This window comes from Henckelia pumila, chromosome 1 (assembly GCF_033568475.1).
Source record: "Henckelia pumila isolate YLH828 chromosome 1, ASM3356847v2, whole genome shotgun sequence".
In the NCBI taxonomy this organism is placed as follows: domain Eukaryota; kingdom Viridiplantae; phylum Streptophyta; class Magnoliopsida; order Lamiales; family Gesneriaceae; genus Henckelia; species Henckelia pumila.
Window position 1 is genome coordinate 19,031,344 of NC_133120.1, and position 21,164 is coordinate 19,052,507.

General features: G+C 34.2%; 2 long non-coding RNA genes across 2 annotated transcripts; one reads left to right on the plus strand and one right to left on the minus strand.

The window, feature by feature from the left end:
* Window positions 1-880: 880 nt before the first annotated feature.
* On the plus strand, window positions 881-2,542 carry LOC140875356 (uncharacterized). Its single transcript, XR_012148419.1, has 4 exons — window positions 881-1,167; window positions 1,779-1,955; window positions 2,089-2,176; window positions 2,339-2,542. It is a non-coding gene; the product is annotated as an uncharacterized lncRNA (long non-coding RNA).
* Window positions 2,543-14,689: 12,147 nt separating this feature from the next.
* On the minus strand, window positions 14,690-15,943 carry LOC140875377 (uncharacterized). The gene is made up of 2 exons (XR_012148424.1): window positions 15,806-15,943; window positions 14,690-15,414 (listed from the first exon to the last, which is right to left on the minus strand). It is a non-coding gene; the product is annotated as an uncharacterized lncRNA (long non-coding RNA).
* Window positions 15,944-21,164: the final 5,221 nt, after the last annotated feature.

Consider the following 21,164-nt stretch of genomic DNA (forward strand, 5'->3'; position numbering starts at 1 on the left):
ACATCCTACTTACACGTCCTGATGTGGATTATTTGTTAATTGTCTCTCCTAATTCATGCATTCTCCTTCCGAACATCATTGGGGTGCTGTCAAGCGCTTGCTGCGCTATCTCAATGGCACTCTCCACTATGTTCTTCACCTTCGGAAGGATACTGCTTTCACCTTACATGGTTTAACTGATGCTGATTGGGCTGGAAATCCTGATGATCGCTGCTCTACTACCGCCTACGTTATTTTCTTGGGCTCCAATTCGATTTCTTGGAGCTCAAAGAAGCAGAGCCCCATCGCTCGCTCCTCCACTGAAGCTGAGTATCGTGTCATTGCCTCTGGTGCGGCCGAAATCACTTGGATCAGCTCTCTACTTCGTGAGCTTGGTGTTTCTCTCACCTTTGTACCTGTCCTGTATAGTGATAACATTGGGGCTACTTATCTATGTGTCAATCCAGTTTTTTACTCTCGTATAAAACACATTGCACTGGACTACCACTTTGTTCGTGAATTGATACAACGCTCGCAGTATTTCTCCATCCGAAGTGATCTTAGTAAGGACTGCTGCCCACCATTCGTCACTGGCATCCGTAAATAACACCAAATCATCTTCATCTACGGGTATAGCCATTTTTGGGAGATTCTTTCATATCTCATTTAATTGGCACTACAAGAAAATTGACTTTTCGCAGCGTTTCATTAACAGCGCACATTAAAAACACACTGTTAATATTATTATTTACAACATTCCCATAAATGTGTGTTGATATTATTTTAGTGCACATATAAGACAACGTGCATTTAATGCACGCTGTCTATGATTGTTTCGACAGCCCGCGTTATAATTCTGCTGCTGAAAGTTAAGTTTTACAGCGTGAAAAAAGTAGGCTTTTAAAACTCTCATTCTAATTTCATTCATGACTCCAGCGCCTTATTTTCTCTAATCCTTATTTTCCCTCTCATCGATCACCTTTCGACTCTCTGCGCCTCAATCTCTCCCAGAATTGAAAAGTTTTCCTACCCAAATTTCCCCTAAATCTGAATACGCCTTAGAGAAAGCACCCAAGGCCCAAATATTCTGCCGCAGAATGCCCAAAGTTGCAGCTACAGAACCCCCGAAATTCAGCTACCTAACGCCCCGACCCTCTGCCACTGTGATTTGGGTCAATCCAATCATTTGTGAGTTTTTTTTTCTAATTTTCTAAAAATTTGTTATGGGTTTTCTCTTGTCCGTCTTCAGTTATTTTTATTTTTCTGCAAATTGTCCTCGTTCTTATACGTAAAGATCCGGTAAAAAAAAAATGGAACACTGGGCCTAACAAAATAAAATTTGGGTTTGGCGTGGATGTATTCGAGTTTTCTATTGACGTAATCAGTTGGTTGAGAAAAGGTGTTGTGTTTCAATTACTGGTTAATTTTCTTTTGTAAATACAGCCTGGATGTGTGGATATGGTTTTATTTAAGGATTTGAGATGATTGTGCTCTGGTTTGTTAATTTATTTATTCACCAAATGCTAGGGGTTTATTTCAATATTTCTTGATGATTATAATTTAATGTCATGGCATTTTATGTAAGGATTTACAATTCAAAAGTCGAAGCATAAAATCAAAGTGAAACATTAAGTATGTGTAATGACAATGATCGTGTATTAAGAATTCTGCCTCAATTTAAATTAGGTTTAGCCCAAAGATATTGTTGTGTGATCACTGTGATGACAATGACTATGAATTCTGCCTCAAAGTGAAACTTTTTCATGTGTTTTCATGAAGATTAAATATTTTACTTGTAGGTATAATGGAAGAAAATACTTCAAATATGGACTGAACAAAGGAAACCAAACAAAAAAGCTGATGAGAACTCTCTCCCTCACTCCCTGAAATATTGTTTGCCTACTTACATACCTTGATTTTTTGCTGACAGATGAGATGTCAATAGATCTATCCCAATGAAGGTCATGTAATTTATGGTACTAAATCAAACAATCTCAAGCCCGTACCATGTTTGTTAAAATAATTAAAAGATTTTGGAGCTAGCAAGCAAGTATTGTAGTTTTCACATAAATTACATAATAACAGTTTCTTTCTTTTTGAAATTGTTAGAAAAACAGGAATTTGGTACCAAAGCCAGCTAATAGCAATTTGAGAGAGGTCAATTAATTTTGTTACCAGTCGTGGTTGCCAGTGAAGTGTATTCCTTTCCTCATCTCTTGTTTAATTTGATAGTATTAGACATAATCTATCTTTTTTCTGCAATGGGGAATGTATGGTCTGTTTATATGTGCTAAATTGCTTCAATTCTCAATTATCTGATTTGGAAGTGTATTTTTACCTGTTTATTTTGTTTTTGCAGGCTATAGATTTTAAACCATTTGGTGGTGCCCATACCCTTTACAAGAGCAGGTACCCATACCCTTTATATCCATTGAAAATTTTGAACCTACTAATTTTGCTACTTTTTTTTTTTAAAGAACTAATTTTGCTACTGCTACTCTGATTGATTGGAAAATTTGACATATTATCGCAAGAATCATAATTACATGCACCTTATAAATACCACATTTTTTATCTAAGAAACTTTGTCACCATCCTTCAATAAATTTGTGACTATTGTAGCCGATTTTATATACATGCCACCTAGTATAATTTAATTTTATTTCCCCTTTTTTAATTACAAAATTTAAATTCAACTCAGGGATGTACAAGTAATTACAACTAGCATTTTAGACCCAAATTCTAAAATACATGCCTTTTTAAAACCTCATGTTTTGTGTGTTTGAAGAAACAAAGATGTAGATTGATGTAATTTACCAGAAAAAATTCCTGCAATACCTTGTCTGAACAGCTCCTTGAGAAAGAAAGACAAGAAATTTACTATCTCGATTTCGCAACCTCTCTTATCTAGCCAGTTTAATATTTTCAAGCTTGGCTCCAAACTTATATGTGAACGAACCTGTTAGTCTGTTCTCTCTTTTTTTTGCTATCCAGCTGTCTTTTCTTCAATGTGATTGAATTTTCATTTGAAATCCAAGTCTCATTTTGTAATATAACATATACAGACATATATTTGTGAAGGTGATGTTTTCATGGCCATGAATAGATTTGATGAAAGTAGTGGAAATTAATATCTTGGTTATTTATATTGGATTTTTATATTCGATATGTGGATCTTCACCGGAAAAGAAGACTTCAGAATACATATTTACTTTGTTTATGAGAGTGTAGTTAGCTTATGAGAGATTTCGTATATTCTTTTTGGTGTTGCGACTTCTGTGTTGGTACGATGAATGAAAAAGTGACTTTTATTATTTGTATGATTAGAGTTAAAAACTTGCGATCAATCAGTTTGTTGTAAAGATCTTATTTTCTTGGTTTTCATGAATGAAATTGGAATATTTTGTTTAGTTTTTCATTTTATTTTTTTTTTAATTTGGTTGAATTCTTTCCGCAGCGTGCATTGTAGGCTGTCAATAATATATCCACAGCATATATTGTACGCTGTCAATGTATGTTTCCACAGCGTGCAGTTGAACGCTGCGGATGTTAGTTTCCGCAGCGTACTAGTGCATGCTGCGGATGTAAGCTTCTGCAGCGCGCAACGCGCTGCAGATACCCCATGAGTTTCAACAGCTTATTACTATGCAGCACGCGATGCGCGCTGCGGATAGCTAATTTGCACGCTGCAAAAACTCATTTTTATTGTAGTGTGGTTGACCCTTTTAGTATGTTCATCGGTCCATATAAACCTTGCATCTTTTTTTAACAAAGGACTGACCACCTTTCTGTACATTGCCAGGTCGTTTATGAACATCCCTGCAAAATTAACTACTCCTAAAAAACTTTGGAGTTGTTTTACATCTTTGAGTTATCTGAAAAATTCTTTACCTTTTTCACAATATGGGGTTGTAGAATTATTCCAATTTCATCAATCTCAATACCAAGGAATTCAATTTTCCTTGTTGCTATGACTCATTTTTTTCAGATAAAACCAGTCCTTTACAAATTTTAGAGAAAATCTCTAAATGTTTAACATGTTCATCTATGTTTTTTGATGCTATAAGAATATCATAAATATAATCAAACATGAAGTTGAAATAATCTTTAAAAAGATTATCCATCTTTCTTTGAAATATTTGGGGTGCATTAGCCAATCTCATAGGCATAACTTCCCAGATATAATGTCCTTGTGGTGTAGAGAAGACTGTGAATTTTTTACTGCCTTCTTCCATCCGAATCTGGTAAAATCCAGACTTACAATCAAATTTTGAGAACACTCTAGCATTTCGTATACAACTAATTAGATGTTCTCTACTGGGTATGAAGTACCCATCAAAATCCAGGATTTTATTAATTTCTTGGTAGTTAATAACTAACCTGGGTTTTGCTCTTTTTATTTCACCATTATTTATGACCAAAAAACCTGAGATGCTATATGGTGAAACTCCTTCTTTGATTAAACCAAGGTCCAAATGTTCCTTGATAATCATCATCATATCCCTTTTATTTGTTATGTTCATCGGAATAGGCTTATATCTAACGAATTCATACTTTTTGCCTTATTTTAGAGTAAGGCTAGCTTTGAGTTGATTTCTATCCCACTATGCCAAAAGATGTTCATTATAACTTTCTTTGAGCCTCTTCTTGACATCTTAGAGGGATATCTTATTTTCTAACTCTATATCTCTGTGGGTTAGAGTTACGTTGACAAGCTCCATATCTTTTGTTTGGAGTTCTTGTTTTGTTGTTATCTTCAACATGATTTCTTCAAACCTTCTTGAATCTTTCATCTTTGGGTGAAAAAGTTTTCCTTTATCACCACGCTGGCTGCGGAACATTATCGGCATTTGTCGATAAAAATCAATCTTGAGTCTTGGGACGATAATTTTATGACCACAAATTGTAGTGAGCATAAGTCGTCTTAACACATTATCTTGTGTATACTTCTTAAACATTTGTAAGAAGTTTTCCAACAGGATATCGGCTCCTGTATCATGTAAATATATTGGCGGTGTCTTTACCTTATACCATGGTGTCTGACCTGCTCCTCCTATAAGGATCTCTGCTTGTTTTATTCCCTTGCAAAAAATTAAAATTCTTCGAGAGAAATCTCGTCCAACAATTTTTGGCAACTCTTCTCCAAATCCTTTAGGGAAGAGTCCTTTCTTTGCTGTACAAATTCCTGCTCCTGAATCAATATAAGCTGCAAAGTATTCAGCCTTATATTGTTCGTATAACATCTCAATTGGAATGTATATGGAGAAAGGGCTTGTTGTCATTTTACTTGAAGGGATTACTAAATGGTCCTGCCATTTTTAGTAAACTGCTTTGTAATTCTGTAATCCGATTAAGACTATTTAGTTTTAATGTTTCTAAGGCCTCAAAAGGTAGAGTATTGTTACTCATTTCTACTTATTCAATGCGTCCTAGTAAATCATGTTCATGACTTACTAATTTCAAAAGTTTCTTCTTTTTCTGTTTGTGAACAGAGTTTTCGAATCTGATTAGGGATTGTCCCTCATCCAATTCTCTTGTTTTTCCATCTCGTAGGATTCTTATTGAATTCTCCAAGTTTTTTCTTTTGTCATGAACTCTATTCCTTTTTCAAGGCGTTTCAATGGTTTATGATCTTCCAGGAATTCTAAGCCAAGAATTAGTTGATCTGTTTATTTTCCCGGGATCCCCGAAATTTGAACTTCCAATTCACCAACTTTTATTAATCCTTGGTAAGTCCCTTGTACCTGCTGTTCTAAATAGTAAATCGAGTTACAAGGAAATTGATTCCTGTGACTTGTAATTTCGAATACTATTTTGACTTCTTTCCATCCTTCTGGAGATCTAAGTTTTTTTATTATAGAAACTTCTTTTCTTCTGGTGGAATTTTCTGAATAGAAGATTTTTTCCACCTTTGACTTGTCATTCGGTCTCCTTGGAAAGATAACCTTCGGAGTTCTATTTTAAGGTCTCTATATAGAACCGACTTATCTTGAATTTGAATGTCTGTTTTTTGAATTAAAGGAAACTCGATTCTTTCCGGGTATATTGCTTGAGCAAATTTCCAAAAGATCTTTGGGATTTCAATAAACTCATTTCTAATAAATAATTCAGAATGATAAGTATTAGAAAGAGCATATGAAATTTGATATGTAATAGAATATGACCTATTACCTTCCTTCATTAATCTTTTTTCCTTGAAGTTCTGATGCAATGTCAAGGCTCGACTAAAGTCTCTGTCAGCTAAATTGTAGGCTATTCTCGGATAAATAACTCCTACAATTTTTCCTGCACATATATTTCCTGAGATAGTATCCAGAACAACATCTTGAATATTCCCCATTCTTTTATCGCATACTACGATATCTATGGGTGAATCTATTTCTTCTTTAAAGTTGCCTTGATCATTATTTGGATTGCTCCAATATGAATCCAAGACATCGTCCTTGCTACATCACTTTTCAGCTTTTGCAATTTCTCTCTTATTTCTTCAAAAGGAATTAACTGCATCTCTATTTGATTACTCGTCAACTCCATAGGGATTTCCATTTTCCTTCTGGAAACTTTTTAAATAAAATGATGTCTTCTTTGTCTAAGTCCTAAGTTTCCTAAGACTCTTTCAACTTGTCCTGCCGAAAATCCTTGGTACTTCTGTAATGTTGGATTTTCTCTCATAATCCTTTGAACCATATTATGAGATATCGTGGTTTGACTAAAAAACTCAGCCAAACTCTCATGTGTTTTGTGTCAAAACACTTCTTCGTTATTCTGATTCTGATTCATCATCAGATCCTTCTTGGCTAAACAATATCTCTTCTTCGTATATGCTTTTATCTGAGGGGATATCTTCAAATTGATATACTTGGACTAGATCTTGAAAGGAGACCGCATCATCCATTTTCGGTTTTGCTTCAAAGAGTTTAACTCCTTTTTTTTCGTTTTTTGGACAGTTTGTAGATATATATCCTCTTGATCCACATGTCCAGCAGTTGCAATCCTTGAAACTTTCACTTGCTCTTGTATGAGTTCTTCTGAAAGTTCTTCTAGATGGTGTTCTTCCCCTGCTTTGTGATGAGCTTGTTGCTGGGGATGTTCTTGTAGGTCCACTTCTTTTTCCTGATCTATAAGTTCTGGCTTTTTTTTTGGACCAAAATGTTTTTGGTTTCCAAGAATTTCTCATTCTTTTATTGTATGGATTATTCTGAATTGCTTCCTCTTAAATCCCTGTTATCTATTCCCAATAACCAAAGGGAGATCATTTTCTCTACAACATAGAGGAGTATGCTTATTAATACCCCTTATATTTTTGTAGTTCTTTTGTAATGCTGCCATATGACACTATTATGCCAATTTTTCTTTAAGAAAAGAGGCTCGTCTTGCCAATGTATTTGGATTACCTGGAACATATTCTTTTATCAACATTTCTCTCCAAGGACTTGGCATCTTTGCAAAAAATAGCTGAATAGCTATATTTTCCTCGACTCCCGAATTCCATCTGTATTTAGTGAATAGCATAATGTATTCATCAACTAAACAGATATCGTGTAATTCGAGACTATACAGAGCTTGAGTATATCTTTTTTTCTTCTCTGTATCTTGATTATTAAAATAATCCACTCCTATAAATTGTGCCTTAAATAGGGTGGCCATTCTTCCTCCGATTTCGCTTAGAGATTCTCCTGCTAAGACTGATTCTTTAGTCTCTGGCATGGTCATTTCCCAAGCTATCTTATCAAATCCCATTAGACTCATTTCCAGAAGTTTGATAAATCCTTTTTTATTGAGATTTAAAGTTCCTGCTGCTATTCTCATAGCTGACGTCCAATCATCTATGAGATCTTCATCAAGATTTAACATAACCCCATAGGGATATATCAGGTCTAAAACAGTTTTTTCATAAGGAGTTTGATGTAGTACTAGTATCTTACTCCTTCTTGACCTGGTTTCTGCTGGATGTGAATTTTCCCCAACATGGAACTCACTATGTGGTTCTTCTGTTTTAACCACATATCTTGGAGGATTCCCTATGAGTTGTTCAACCTCAGGGGAATTCATTTTCAGATCTACTACTTTGAGATTCGCAAATTAATCTGCAAGATCTTGTAGATTCTCGAGATTTAATATCTCTAAACTAGTCATCAGATAATGTTTTTCTCTGATACTACTTTTATAAGATTAATCATCATTTCTTCATCACTTAAAGGTTTGTGTACTATTTTGGTTTTACCTTTCTGATGTAGCAAAGGTTCGGTACCAAACGAGAGTTGCAGCCTTCCTCCTGTATTACCTTTTCTAGAACCAGCGGTGTGTTCTAGATTTATGATTTTTGTTTGAAGATCCTTTAGAATTCCAAGAATTTTCTCTTGTTTCTTAAGAATTTCTTTAATCTGTCGAGGTATTTCATACAGCTGATTGCTATAATATTGTATCGTCTTTTGAATTTCTCTAAGACCTTCGGAGAGTTTAGAGAAATCTGGTGTAATTTCTAACAATTGAGAATTAGAAATCATATTTCTTAATCTTTTCAGAGCGTATAAAAGACTCAAGTCTTTTTAACGTCTTTTGTAAAGAATCTATTTTAAACAGATTCACTTGTGTATGAGATTTCATGTAAATGAAATCCTTCTGGTTCAAACTTTCATTTGAGTCCTTGGTTTGTTGAAAATCTCTTCCTCAACAAAGAAAAATATGATTTAATGAATAATATAAAGTAGAATAAAATCACCTAGACTCTAATACCATTTTGTAAGCCATAGGAAAATTTTAATATAAATATTAATATAAGGGTAGTATAGGAAAATTTTAGTTTGGAGGACATATCAGGGAAACTTTTTGTTAAAAGAGAGAAGTAATTGAGAACGAATAAAATGTTAGTATATTTTTGGGAAAGTTAGGAAACTTTAGGGACATATTATTTAATTATCCCTGTTTCCACTTACATTTCATCGAATCCATGCACGATCACATGTAGACCTGTTCATAGGTTGGGTTTGTTTTGACAAAACATCTACCCTTAACCGGCCCACCTATGGCCAGTTACGGTTCGGTTCATGGAACCGTCGGTCCGGGTTCGGGTCCGGGTCCGGGTCCAGTTATTCGCCGGTTCTGGGTCCCGAAAACCATTTTATTTTTAAAAAAAATTATTTTAATTAAATATTTAAAGAATAAAAAATAAATTAAAAATTATGGTTTTGCACAATTAAACTTATAGAAACTCTATCGAATATTTGATTATTTCATTAAAAAAAATCTATTACATTTTTTCAATAAAAAATATATATCATTTCAACTTTGAATATTTTATATAAAAAATCTATTACCCTTTCATTATATTCAATATATATTAATATTTTTTCTAAAAAAGGACCGGCTCGTCGGGTCGACGGGTTTGCCCTATATATTATTATTATTTTTATCATTTCATCAAATTTCAACTTTAATCTTGCATCTTTAGATTTTACTAGTAAGTTTAACGTGTGTTGCATGTGATATACGATGTTGTAAGATAGATTTTACAAAGAGTTAATGAACATAAATTATTTTTTTAAAAAAATATTTATATAGATTTATATGGGAAACCAAAAGATATTTTCTCTGAAAAGTATGAATATGAAAATCTAAGTAGCAGTATCCTTAATTTGAAACTTTTGCAGTAATACCCATGACAAGAGATTATTTTGATGTAATCTCTTTGAAAAGTTGACAAGAAAAAGATACAGGTATAAAAACACATAATAAATGAGAATATAAACCATAGACATAGAAAGCAAAACAAAAATTTCTAAATTAAAATAAATTAAAAATTATTATGTATAACGCATAATATTGAGAATAAAAAATTAGTCATAACAAAGACGTCGACGTTTGACTGTCTAACAAATTATCCATTCTTGAACATTGAAATATGTTAATGTCATCTTTTTTCGCCATTTGGAGAAAACAATTGAGATTGTAGTATTTGTACAATTGAAATATATATATTTTTTTTTTGTGACTATGAGCGTCACAACCATGTATATATCTTTGTCATAAGGTAAGTTAGGATTATTTTCTTCAACCCAAACAGGGGGACTTGATCAATATATGAAGTGTTATATATAGAAGTGATTATTAAAAAACATACTTATAAATACGTAACCTGATGTCTTCAATAGAAATATTTTTTAATTTGACGCAACTTTGCATATGGATTATTTTATTTTTCTTTCAAGATATTCATTAATGCTACCAGTACAATTAACTCATCAGTATCAACATCAATTATAAAATGCATCCTATTATGTATGAAATTCATTTTCATTGTCTCAGAAATAGAGTTATAAATGAGTTTGACATTGATCTATAACAATAGGTGGCAAAATCGAAAGGTATAAACCACCACGATTCGAGTATGCAAGTTCTTTATCAAACATAAAAATGAAAGATGTAAAGGGACACAAATTTTATTGCATAAGTGAATAATACGAAAAAACACAATTGTAATTGGAGATTCACGATCCGTGAACGGAACCATAGAATTTGATTGTATAACTGAATCTTCTAATATAATTTTACCAGAATCACAACAAAATGAGGCAGGTTCAAATTCAAGTTTCTTTGCTTCCCAAAAATACGATAAAGATAGAAGGGATAACAAATTTGGGTAGTCAAATTAAAGTTGCATTGAACAACTGAAATAGAAACATCAATATGAAAACCACAAATTAGGTACCACAAAATTAGATTATATTTTTTTTAGAATAATTGAACAATTTTATAGAAATAACAAATAATAAGGGACAATAAGAAATTCTTGTACAAATATAATAACTTAAAACATGGCATGAAGTTACAAGGGATCGATATGCTCCATATTTTTTACCTACAGAAATGGGAGAAATACATATTTAGTCCTAGATATTTGGCCCTTTTTCAGTTTGGTGTCAAAGGTTTTGACAATATTCTTAGTTTAGTTATAAATGTTTTGATCGAGTTGGTCCGTTTATCTATTTAAATATTAAAACTAATGATATACATGACATGTGACAGTCAACCCATTAAAATACCAAAAACCCAAATTAGATGAACTAATGTCCAATCCAATTCGAACATGGACAAATTGTTATTTCTTGCTACCAACACACTCGAAATTTGGCACAACCTTGTGAATGAAATCGATTCTGGTGTAAAAAAACTAATCTCTATCAGGCAACCCCGATTTTCTTTCTTGGTGATAACCACATTTTCTTTTTCTCGGATTCTGGCATTTCTGTATAAATTTATATTAGGGTTTTTTTTTTAAAAAAATAGATATTTCGAGACATGTGTTTTTATTTGGTTGGATTTTGTGTTCTTGCTCATCGATTTTTTTCTTACCTTGGCATGAAGATTGTTTTATAATTAGTTTCGATTCTATCAACTCACTTTTTTTAATTAATAATATATATTAGATATATATTAGATAATCTAAAAAAATAAATACAATAAATCAAACAAAATGAATTAAGAACTTAAACAAAAATTTAACACACAATCAATCAAAAGCAAATTGAAGACTAATTTAAAGCATTAAATTAAATCCGAAGCAATATAGACAATAAACAATTCAACTCACTCTTTTTAATATATATATATATATATATATATATATATATAGAAATTTTCAGTTGCCCAACCAATGATGCACAACTCGTTCCCAACCACTAAAACCCGACGGGTTTTAGTGATGCAAAAAATAAAAAAAAAACAACTAAAACCCGGTCGGGAACGAGGTGGGCAGGAATGATTGGGCAGCTGAAAACTTCTCTATGTATATATATAAACACACACACACATTAGATATATTAGATTAGATAAATGTTTTGATCGAGTGGGTCATTTCATCCATTTAAAATATTAAAACTAATGTTATACATAACATATGACAGTCAACCCTTTAAAATCCCAAAAAACCCAAATTAGATGAACTAATTTCTAATCCAATTTGAGCATGGACAAATTGTTCTTTCTTGCAACCATCGCACTCGAAATTTGGCACAACCTTGTGAATGAAATCGATTCTGGTATAAAAAACTAATCTCTAGCAGGCAAACCCGATTTTTTTTCTTGTATGATAACCATATTTTCTTTTTCTCGGATTCTGGCATTTCTTTTTATAACTTTATATTATGATTTTTTTTTAAAAAATAGATTTTTCTATATATGTGTTGTTATTTGATTGGATTTTATGTTCTTGTTCATCGATTTTTTTTCTTACCTTGACATGGAGACTTGTTTATAATTAGTTTCGATTATGTCAACTCACCCTTTTAATTAATAATACATATTCAATATCAGATATATATTAGATAATCTAAAAAATAAATACAATAAATCAAACACAATGAATTAAGCACTTAAACAAAAATTTAATCCACAAAATAGATCAAACGCAAACTGAAAACTAATTTTAAGCCATAAATTAGAGCCAAGGGACATATAGACAATATAATATAATCGTAATTTTATCTCAATTTTCACCAATTAATTGAAAATTTTGTTAATTAAATGCTCTCTACAATAATAATATAGTAAGATATTAGAGCCAAGGGACATATAGACAATATAATAATAATATAGTAAGATAATTTGGTTAAAGATAGAATTTACCTTGTTAATTTCATCATTCATCGAACAACACAAATGTACAATGACAGTCGATGTAGCTTTTTAAATTAAAATCGAGCCGAAAAATGATACAAATGCACGTAAATTTCAAATTTCCATGGACCAACACAAAATATAGAAGAAGATTACGATTTCAAGAAGGCCAACTTTTATAGAAGATATTCATCGATGTTGAAATTTAGAGGCATGAAGACTTTCTGTCGTTCCCAACGCGATTTATCTCCACGATACAAGAGGGGGTGCTTGTCGATGCTCCAGAAGCACTTGGTGCACCTCGCCCTCACGGTGTAGGCCCAGAAGAACCCGTGGTTATTCTTATTGATGTACAAATAGCACCATCGCATGGGGAAAGCCACCTGCGTGAACTCGAACCGATAGGTTTTCTTCGGTTCGAGTGGCTGCAAGGAATCACTTGAATTAGTCATCTGGCACATGAACCAGACCGTATGATTTTCTTCGTTGGATAGCGTCACCTCGATCCTCGGGAAGATCGCGCTTAACGCTTTCCATGTGGAATCGGCTTCGGCCCCGGGGACCATGAAAGATGTGATCAAGAAAGCTAATGTGATTGCAATGATGATCACATTGTTTACCTTGGAAGAATGAGGATTCATGGTTTCTTGTTTAATTTCTTGAAGATTTTCCTGCTGTTTTTGGGATGGGATTTTGGTGGAGGGATTATGGTTTAGGGGAATGGAATATGATTTTGAAACGGTGAATGGAAAAATTAATGAGATTTGTATACTATATTTGCGGGGATTCACTCTTTTTTTTTAAATGAAAAAAAACAAAAGAACAAAAATTTTTCTACGGAGAGAAGTGGAGAGAAGATGAATTCTAGGCTTCTAGCAATGAATATTAAAGCAAAAAAAATTAAAATTCGCTACTTTGAAATATTCTAGAATCTATAGTAAACCTTTGAAACCAAAATTACTAGCCAATAACTTAATGCATTATTTTAATTAAAAATATTTTAAGATTGAATAAGTTTATCTTATTATGACATGTTTATTTTTTAAACCTATATACTTATAATTTTCCTTTTGTTATAAGTTGAATTTAATTAATAGATTTTAACTTAGTGATAATATTTTTTTCTATTCTTAAATATTATTGATATAAAGTTGAAAATAACTTTATTGATATATTTTTTTAGTGTATTGAATAAAATTTATAATTTCAGTGGGTCCAACTCGATTTAAACATGCAGAGTTACGAATACGAGACAGGAATCAGGATGTGTCCTGTGTTTGGTCAGATTGTATCCCTATGATTAACCTTATGATATCAAATGTTTTGAGTTCACTTCTCAATCATCTCTCGAACAATCACATCAAGAAATCTGTCTCCACCTACAATTCAAATTTTAGTAAACACGAAATCAAGAAAAACCCAAGCAAGAGCTTCCATTTTTCTAAAAATGAAGTTAAGGTTATGAAATATTTTACTTTGGGACGAACCGAAATGTCGGATGAGAAAGCAAAGACCGTGAGAAACCTGATCCTCCACTTGCAGCAGGAATCCGCGACTCAACGCAAAGCCCGAGCTCCAGCCTCCGGTCAGGTCTTCTTCCGCATAATGAACAGGCAGCAAGCCACCAAGTGAGAATCCATTTCCCCTGCAGTCCGGTTGCCGTAGCAGCTCTTGAACGAGTGAAAACCAAGGACAGCGCATGTTCGGAATTTCGGGGGGGAGTTTATGGGGCGGCATTGGCCGCGGAGCTTTGGAATGAAAGGCTTGCTATGTTATGGACCGGGACGATTGCTTGGGCTTACACGCCGAGTATTTCAAGGGTAAGCGGGGCTCCGGTGGGTTTGTGATGGGCATGTTTTGATACCATGATGACATTGTAAGGACAGAATGGTGTAAAAATTCGCTCCATATACTGACATCTTTCAAGTGGAAGTAACTAAATGAATCAACTTATCCAAACACATTCAATACGCAAGATCATTTCTTCAATGAGATCAACTAATCCAAACGCCATCAATTTCACAAAATTAAAATGTAAGTTAGTAGCTGGAAGACTGACAAAATTTGATGATGTAGCAAATCGTGCAAACAAACAAGTAAAATCCATGCGTTAGTTTCATTAAAACAAGAAATACATTCTTGTCCAAGTTCTTGTTTTTTTCATCTTCCGATGCAACTACTTTCTTAAAGACAATCATCGAAACCAGACACGATGAACGCGAAAGGAAATATCACCTTAGGAACCACGGCATGAGCTAATATCAAAGTCGACCAAGATCGTTGAATTAGCAACCCCGCTGGTTAAGCAATGCGTCTATCTTATCCCCTTCTTTCATCGCCAGCTGGTCTGGAGTTTGCTCTCCTAGGAGACGGCGACCATTGAAGAGAAAGGATACGGCGTCATCATCCGATTTCAGAGATTGTCGTTCACAATAGAGATCCATAAGTTTCTTCAGTGGTCCACTTCTCTTGATCCTGAAAAACTGTGTGTTTCCATTCTGGCTTTGCACGGTGAGTGTGATGCACCCACAGCCGGATCGAGGTTCGGTTTCTGCATTCGAAATTTTCCCTCTTTTCTTCGCCAATTGAGCTCCAACACGGTTCGCAGATATCTCATCACCTTCCTCCATTTCCAGCTCTATTGGAATTTGCTCTCCTCTTTTCTTCGCCGATTGACCACTGGAGGATCTTTTGATCCTGAAAAACACCTCGTCCCCGTCCTGCAGGCCGCGGACTGTGACATTTATATGCCCACCGGATTTGGTTTCTTGGTTAGACATCATTACACACTCCCTCCCCGATTGAACTCCAACCCTTGCCCTTAAAAGTGCAAATAAATAACCCTTAAATTTGCTTTCAGAATCTTCCCAGTAAACAAGCTAAGAGAGCTCTCCATTAAACTTGCTACAAGAATCGACTAGATTCACGGCCGGAGAGGACAAATGGTAAATACATTTTGGAATTAGGTTCCAAACTAGAGAAATTCTTGAACCCAAATCAGATGGCAAAAAAGAGAGCATATAGAGGAGAAAATGCACAAATTCTTGAAACAAGTTCCAAAATAATTTTTTAACAAGTCAAGATAAGAGAACTTCACCCCAATATGGACACAATTTACCAAAACACAAACAAAAGATCAAGCATTTTGGTCCCAAAAATAAAATAAAAATCAAATTCAAATTCGGTGCCACCTACCCAGAAAAGTACATACCTGAAGATTAATTTTCAAGTGCAGTACATGCAATGACTGAAATCCAACATCGAAAAGGAAGAGAAAGCTACACGAAAGTATATCAGAAGGGTACCGACCACCTACGGTTGGGATTTATTGGCTCCAGTCAATCGTGGCCGTTTAATATGTATCTTCGTTTGTGAGTAGATTTCATATGATTTCACACCTTCTCACTTCTCAGTAGAGGGGAATGAATCCCCGGTTTTTACAATTATATAAAAATTACGAAATTAAAGATATATCTACCATTTTATAAATATTTTGATATTTGAAGTAAAATTTATAAGATGAAATATCTTAATGCAATTTTTCATGAAATACACACAACTTTTAATATTTATTTTTTTCGTAATATTATGGATATATGATATAGTAAAATGTACCATTTATAGTAAAAAAAATAAAAAATAAATCAATAGATTTTGTTTTATGTTCCTGGTTTTCTAAATAGTTGGTCTCTTGTGATACGGTTTCACGGATTTTTATCATGAGACGAATCAAACTCATTCATATTTACAACTAGTAGGCCACGCAAGCGAAAATTCGCATGCATAAATAGTTTACTATATCTAAAAATAATAAATATTTTTTATATTTTTAAATTGAAATATAAAATTGAAAGATGATAGTTATAAGTGGTAAAAAACATTTTTGTCCATTCATTAATTTGACCAGGGTGGTTATTCTAAGGGGTTTAGGTATTATTATATTGTATAGATAAAGAGTTATACACATAAAAAATAATACATTATCATGAATGACCCAATTAGGAGATCTATCTCACAAAATTAATCCGTGAGACCGTCTCACAATATTTTTTGCTAAGCTAACACCATGAATGATATGATTTAGACGTATATTTGGTATGTATTTAAATTATTTTAGCGATAAAAAAATTATAAAATTAAGAGATGATATATAAAATATTAATATTTTTATCTTTAAGACAAATAATTTTTTTTTTCATATTTGAAGGCAATATTTATTATTTAAAAAAATTATCTATGTTGGTGATTAACTCAAAAGTTTTGGTAATTAAATTAAGATCAAACAAAACCAAGTACTAAATGGGTAATTATGGACAAGAAAAAATTATCAGATCAAGTTTTCGTGAACAGTCCAGATCAACTTACAATTGTCACTTATACCGATCAAAACTCCAAGGAAAATAGATCGGACCAGATCAAACTTGCTAGAAGAATTATCCAGATCGATCTTACCCATGTCATATATTTAACTAGAATACCAGATCAAGTTCAAATCATTCTTAGCTAAAGTAAATTCGGCCAAGATCAAATATTTACTATTCACCCAGATCAAGCTAGAATGTCTTCAGCTAGATCAGATCAAACAACCGGATGAAAACCTCAGTTGCCGCTATTATTTCAAAAGGTTGTTGAGCTAAAAGACAAAGTCATTTATTGAAGATTTAAATGTTGGCAAGCTTTTTCTCAAAGTCAAGATTTGCGAGTCAATTTATGAGATATGTTGGCGGCTCATTTTTAAAAAAATGTTGGCGGCTCAATGACTAGTTTTGAAAGCTATAAATATGCGATGATGATGAAAATTCAAAGGTATGAAGAAAGAGTGAACAACATAAGAAACAATAAGATTACTTCTCAATTCATCTGAAAAACCAAAAAGCCTTCACTCTATATTCTAACTCAAAAACTCAGATTACTAGAGAAAATTTTCGAAGCTCTGAGTTAGATAGCATACCAAGATTGATTGATTTCACAAAATTATATATCTCATCAAGAACAATCCAGATCAAAGCTATTTGTAGCTTCCCAGATCAATTTTTCGAAGAACATTCTTGTGTCTTCCTCTGTAACTAACAGAGTTTGATCTGTCTCTAGAGAATGTGGTTAGGAGTTTCTTTCAAGGGTTGATTGGATTGGATTTGTACAACATGTTGTATAAATCAAACTCTTCTAGTGAAATCCTTCTGAAAACAGAAGAAGGGGTGGCGTAGGAGATTAAGCTCCGGACATCCATAAAAATTCTCTGTCCCTTTTACTTACTGTATTTACTTTACTTTGATCTGCCTTAGTTTTTCAAGTTCAATTTTGCGAGGAAAATTTTTTTGCCTGATTTAATCTGATCTTTCGAGCAGAACAAAATTTTAAGCAAGCAAATCTTCTGTTTGTTTCAACAAATAGATCGAAGTTAATTTTAAGTTTTGAAAAGTGTTCCCCCCCTCTACACTGTTTTTCGATCCTAACAAGTGGCATCAGAGCGGTTCTTGCCTATCACTTGAACCGTTTTACAAAAAGCTATGACATCCTTCAATAAAATTCCTATGTTCTCCAAGGAAGATTATGATGATTGAAAAATTCTTATGCAGGCACACTTATCAGCACATGATGATTATATGTGGTTCGTGGTTATAGATGGGCCCATTGTTGCGAAATTTGTGCCCGCAAGTGCACGATGTCAAGTTTTAATATAAAGTGAGTAGAGTGTCGATCCCACGAGGAGTAAAATTGATAATTATTAAGTACTTGTAATTAGAATAGTCTAAACTTTATCTAAAAAATCAATATTTGAGATGTTTGCAGAAAAATAAAATAAACAAATAATTTCAGCTAGCGTGCACACAACTTCAACGAAATATCAATCAGAGGAAAAATGGTCTAGAGGTTTTGATTTCACCTGGTTTCAACAACAACTACTCCTAATTAAATTATTTTCATGAATTCCATTCAATTAATAGCCAAAAACACTTAAGTGTATTATTTCCCTCTCCCGAGTGCCAAATAATATATATCAACTAAGATTCAATTTAAATATCCCTATTAAAAATCTAGTCTTAGTGATATGTGTAAAACAATGTTTTTCCTAAGGATCCATTAACGTTATATGTGACGCCCGTGGCTGAAGAGGCAGGGAGTGATCGCCGGTGCCAAGAGGTTGCACGGACAATGAGCGGCTCCTGGTAGGCTTCTAGGTGGAGGGAGACATGAATGAACCGATCTCGTACCGCAATGAGAGGGGATTCTGAGACTGTGTAGGTATGGGACTACATAGTTGAGGAGGGCTTAAAAGATTTCATATGTATTGCTCATATCAAGAAGGTGCATCTTCTTTTCGGGAGCTTATCACATAAGAACTCTAAAGTTAAGCGTGCTTGACTTGGGGCAATTATAGGATGGGTGACCCCCTGGGAAATTTCTCAGGGTGCGTGTGAGTGAGGACATAAGCACGCTGAAAAGACCCGTCTTGATACAGTGGGACGTTACAAATGGTATCAGAGACGACCTCTCTTAGTACGGTATGGTTCGGGGACGAACCAAGCGGAAGCTGGTGGGCATGTGACGCCCGTGGCTGAAGAGGCAGGGAGTGATCGCCGGTGCCAAGAGGTTGCACGGACAATGAGCGGCTCCTGGTAGGCTTCTAGGCGGAGGGAGACATGAATGAACCGATCTCGTGCCGGAATGAGAGGGGATTCTGAGACTGTGTAGGTATGGGACTACATAGTTGAGGAGGGCTTAAAAGATTTCATATGTATTGCTCATATCAAGAAGGTGCATCTTCTTTTCGGGAGCTTATCACATAAGAACTCTAAAGTTAAGCGTGCTTGACTTGGGGCAATTATAGGATGGGTGACCCCCTGGGAAGTTTCTCAGGGTGCGTGTGAGTGAGGACATAAGCACGCTGAAAAGATCCGTCTTGATACAGTGGGACGTTACATTATATACTCTCCCGAGCATATAAACAATTAACGGTGTGTTTTATATTGGTCATATTCAAAATCCCCTCTCCTGAGTGCCATATTCCAAATAAATATAAAAAAATAAATTATTGATCAAGTAATTGAAAAGACAATCAATACTAGAAAAACAAATAATCTATTAGAATTCAATCCAAAAATATCAAAAAGTTATAAAAGCGTCTCAACCAGGTTACATCAACCTCTGGACTAAAAAACTTAGTTCATAATCAAAATATTGTAAAAATAAATCATGTTCTTGAAACTAGACATTAAATCAATAATAATAAGTTCAAAAGAAAGAAAACAAATCCGTAGTCGATCTTCCGTGTCCGGTCGATCGATCATCGTATTTGTTGATTGAAGTTCTTCAAGTTTTGCCCAAATTTATCTTCTCCAAATCTCACGTTTAAGCTCTCTTGATTTCTATTGTGATGTGCGGCGGCTTCCCTTTTCAATTATGTGCAAAAGAATCCCTTTTATATGTGATTCAAATCCAATAAATAAAAGCCCACGAAAGTGCAAAGGTTTCCTTCCCAAAAACCCAAAAAATTGACTTTCACGATGGCGCTGGCGCACTTGAGAAGAGGGGTGCCCGCGCATTTGATTCTGTCTCCTGGATGAAAGAGTGGGTGCCCGATGAGCCAACTTGTGGCTAAGAGCTTTTATGACTCTATGTATAAACAATCTTTTGTTTAATATAATTTACACTTTTATAATGGCGTTTACTTTATCTTTTATCATATTATTATGTTGTGACATATTATAAGATGTTTAGATGAAGACCTTGAATATACTATAGTATACGTAAGATGTGGTGGCACATGGGGATGGCTATCATGAAACACATCTTATAGTCACTGTATATTCTAAACAGTTCCTAGTCGATTGAGCCGTCCGTTAATAAGGATAAGGATCGCTCGAGATTGAGACTAGCATTTGCGATGCCGAGTACCACGTTTCATTGGTATGGAACATAGAGATGTTCAAAGCATGCAAATGGATATTCATACGATGAATGATCGAACTACCCTATCCGGACTTTTCAAGTGGTTATCACTTATCGAGTGGATAAAGTCCGCGGTTTTGGTTGTACACCATTAGTCCTTACTACTTGAAACATCATTGAGACTCTATATGCTAGTGCTGTACTTTAACTCGTTTACCGACTCTATTGGGGTCATCAGGTGTCGGGATTGGGTGCAGTTACGACACATATAGGAGTCGATGCTTTGTTGTCAAGGATTCACCACATACTTGCTAGTGTGGATATCCTATGCAATCTGAGGAGATATTAGTGTGACGAATCTCTGGCCAGAGTACATGATGTGTTTTAAGAAATGGTTTCTTAGTAGCACATGCGATGTTACTATTTGATCTTCAAGATGCATTGCATAGTTATCGAATCTCGAACGACTCTCGATTTACCAATGGTTGTTGATTCGATCGGGATATATGGATGAAGGGACCGTACTGTACGCTAACCAAAATCTATTGGTTCTTGCAGGTACTATCAGTGATACCTAGGGAATCATGGGGCGATGTTGCTAGGCGCTCTTACCATGATTCGATGGCCAAGTCGGAAATTGTTGTTCCGAGTCACAAGGAGTTGTGAGCCCACGGCTA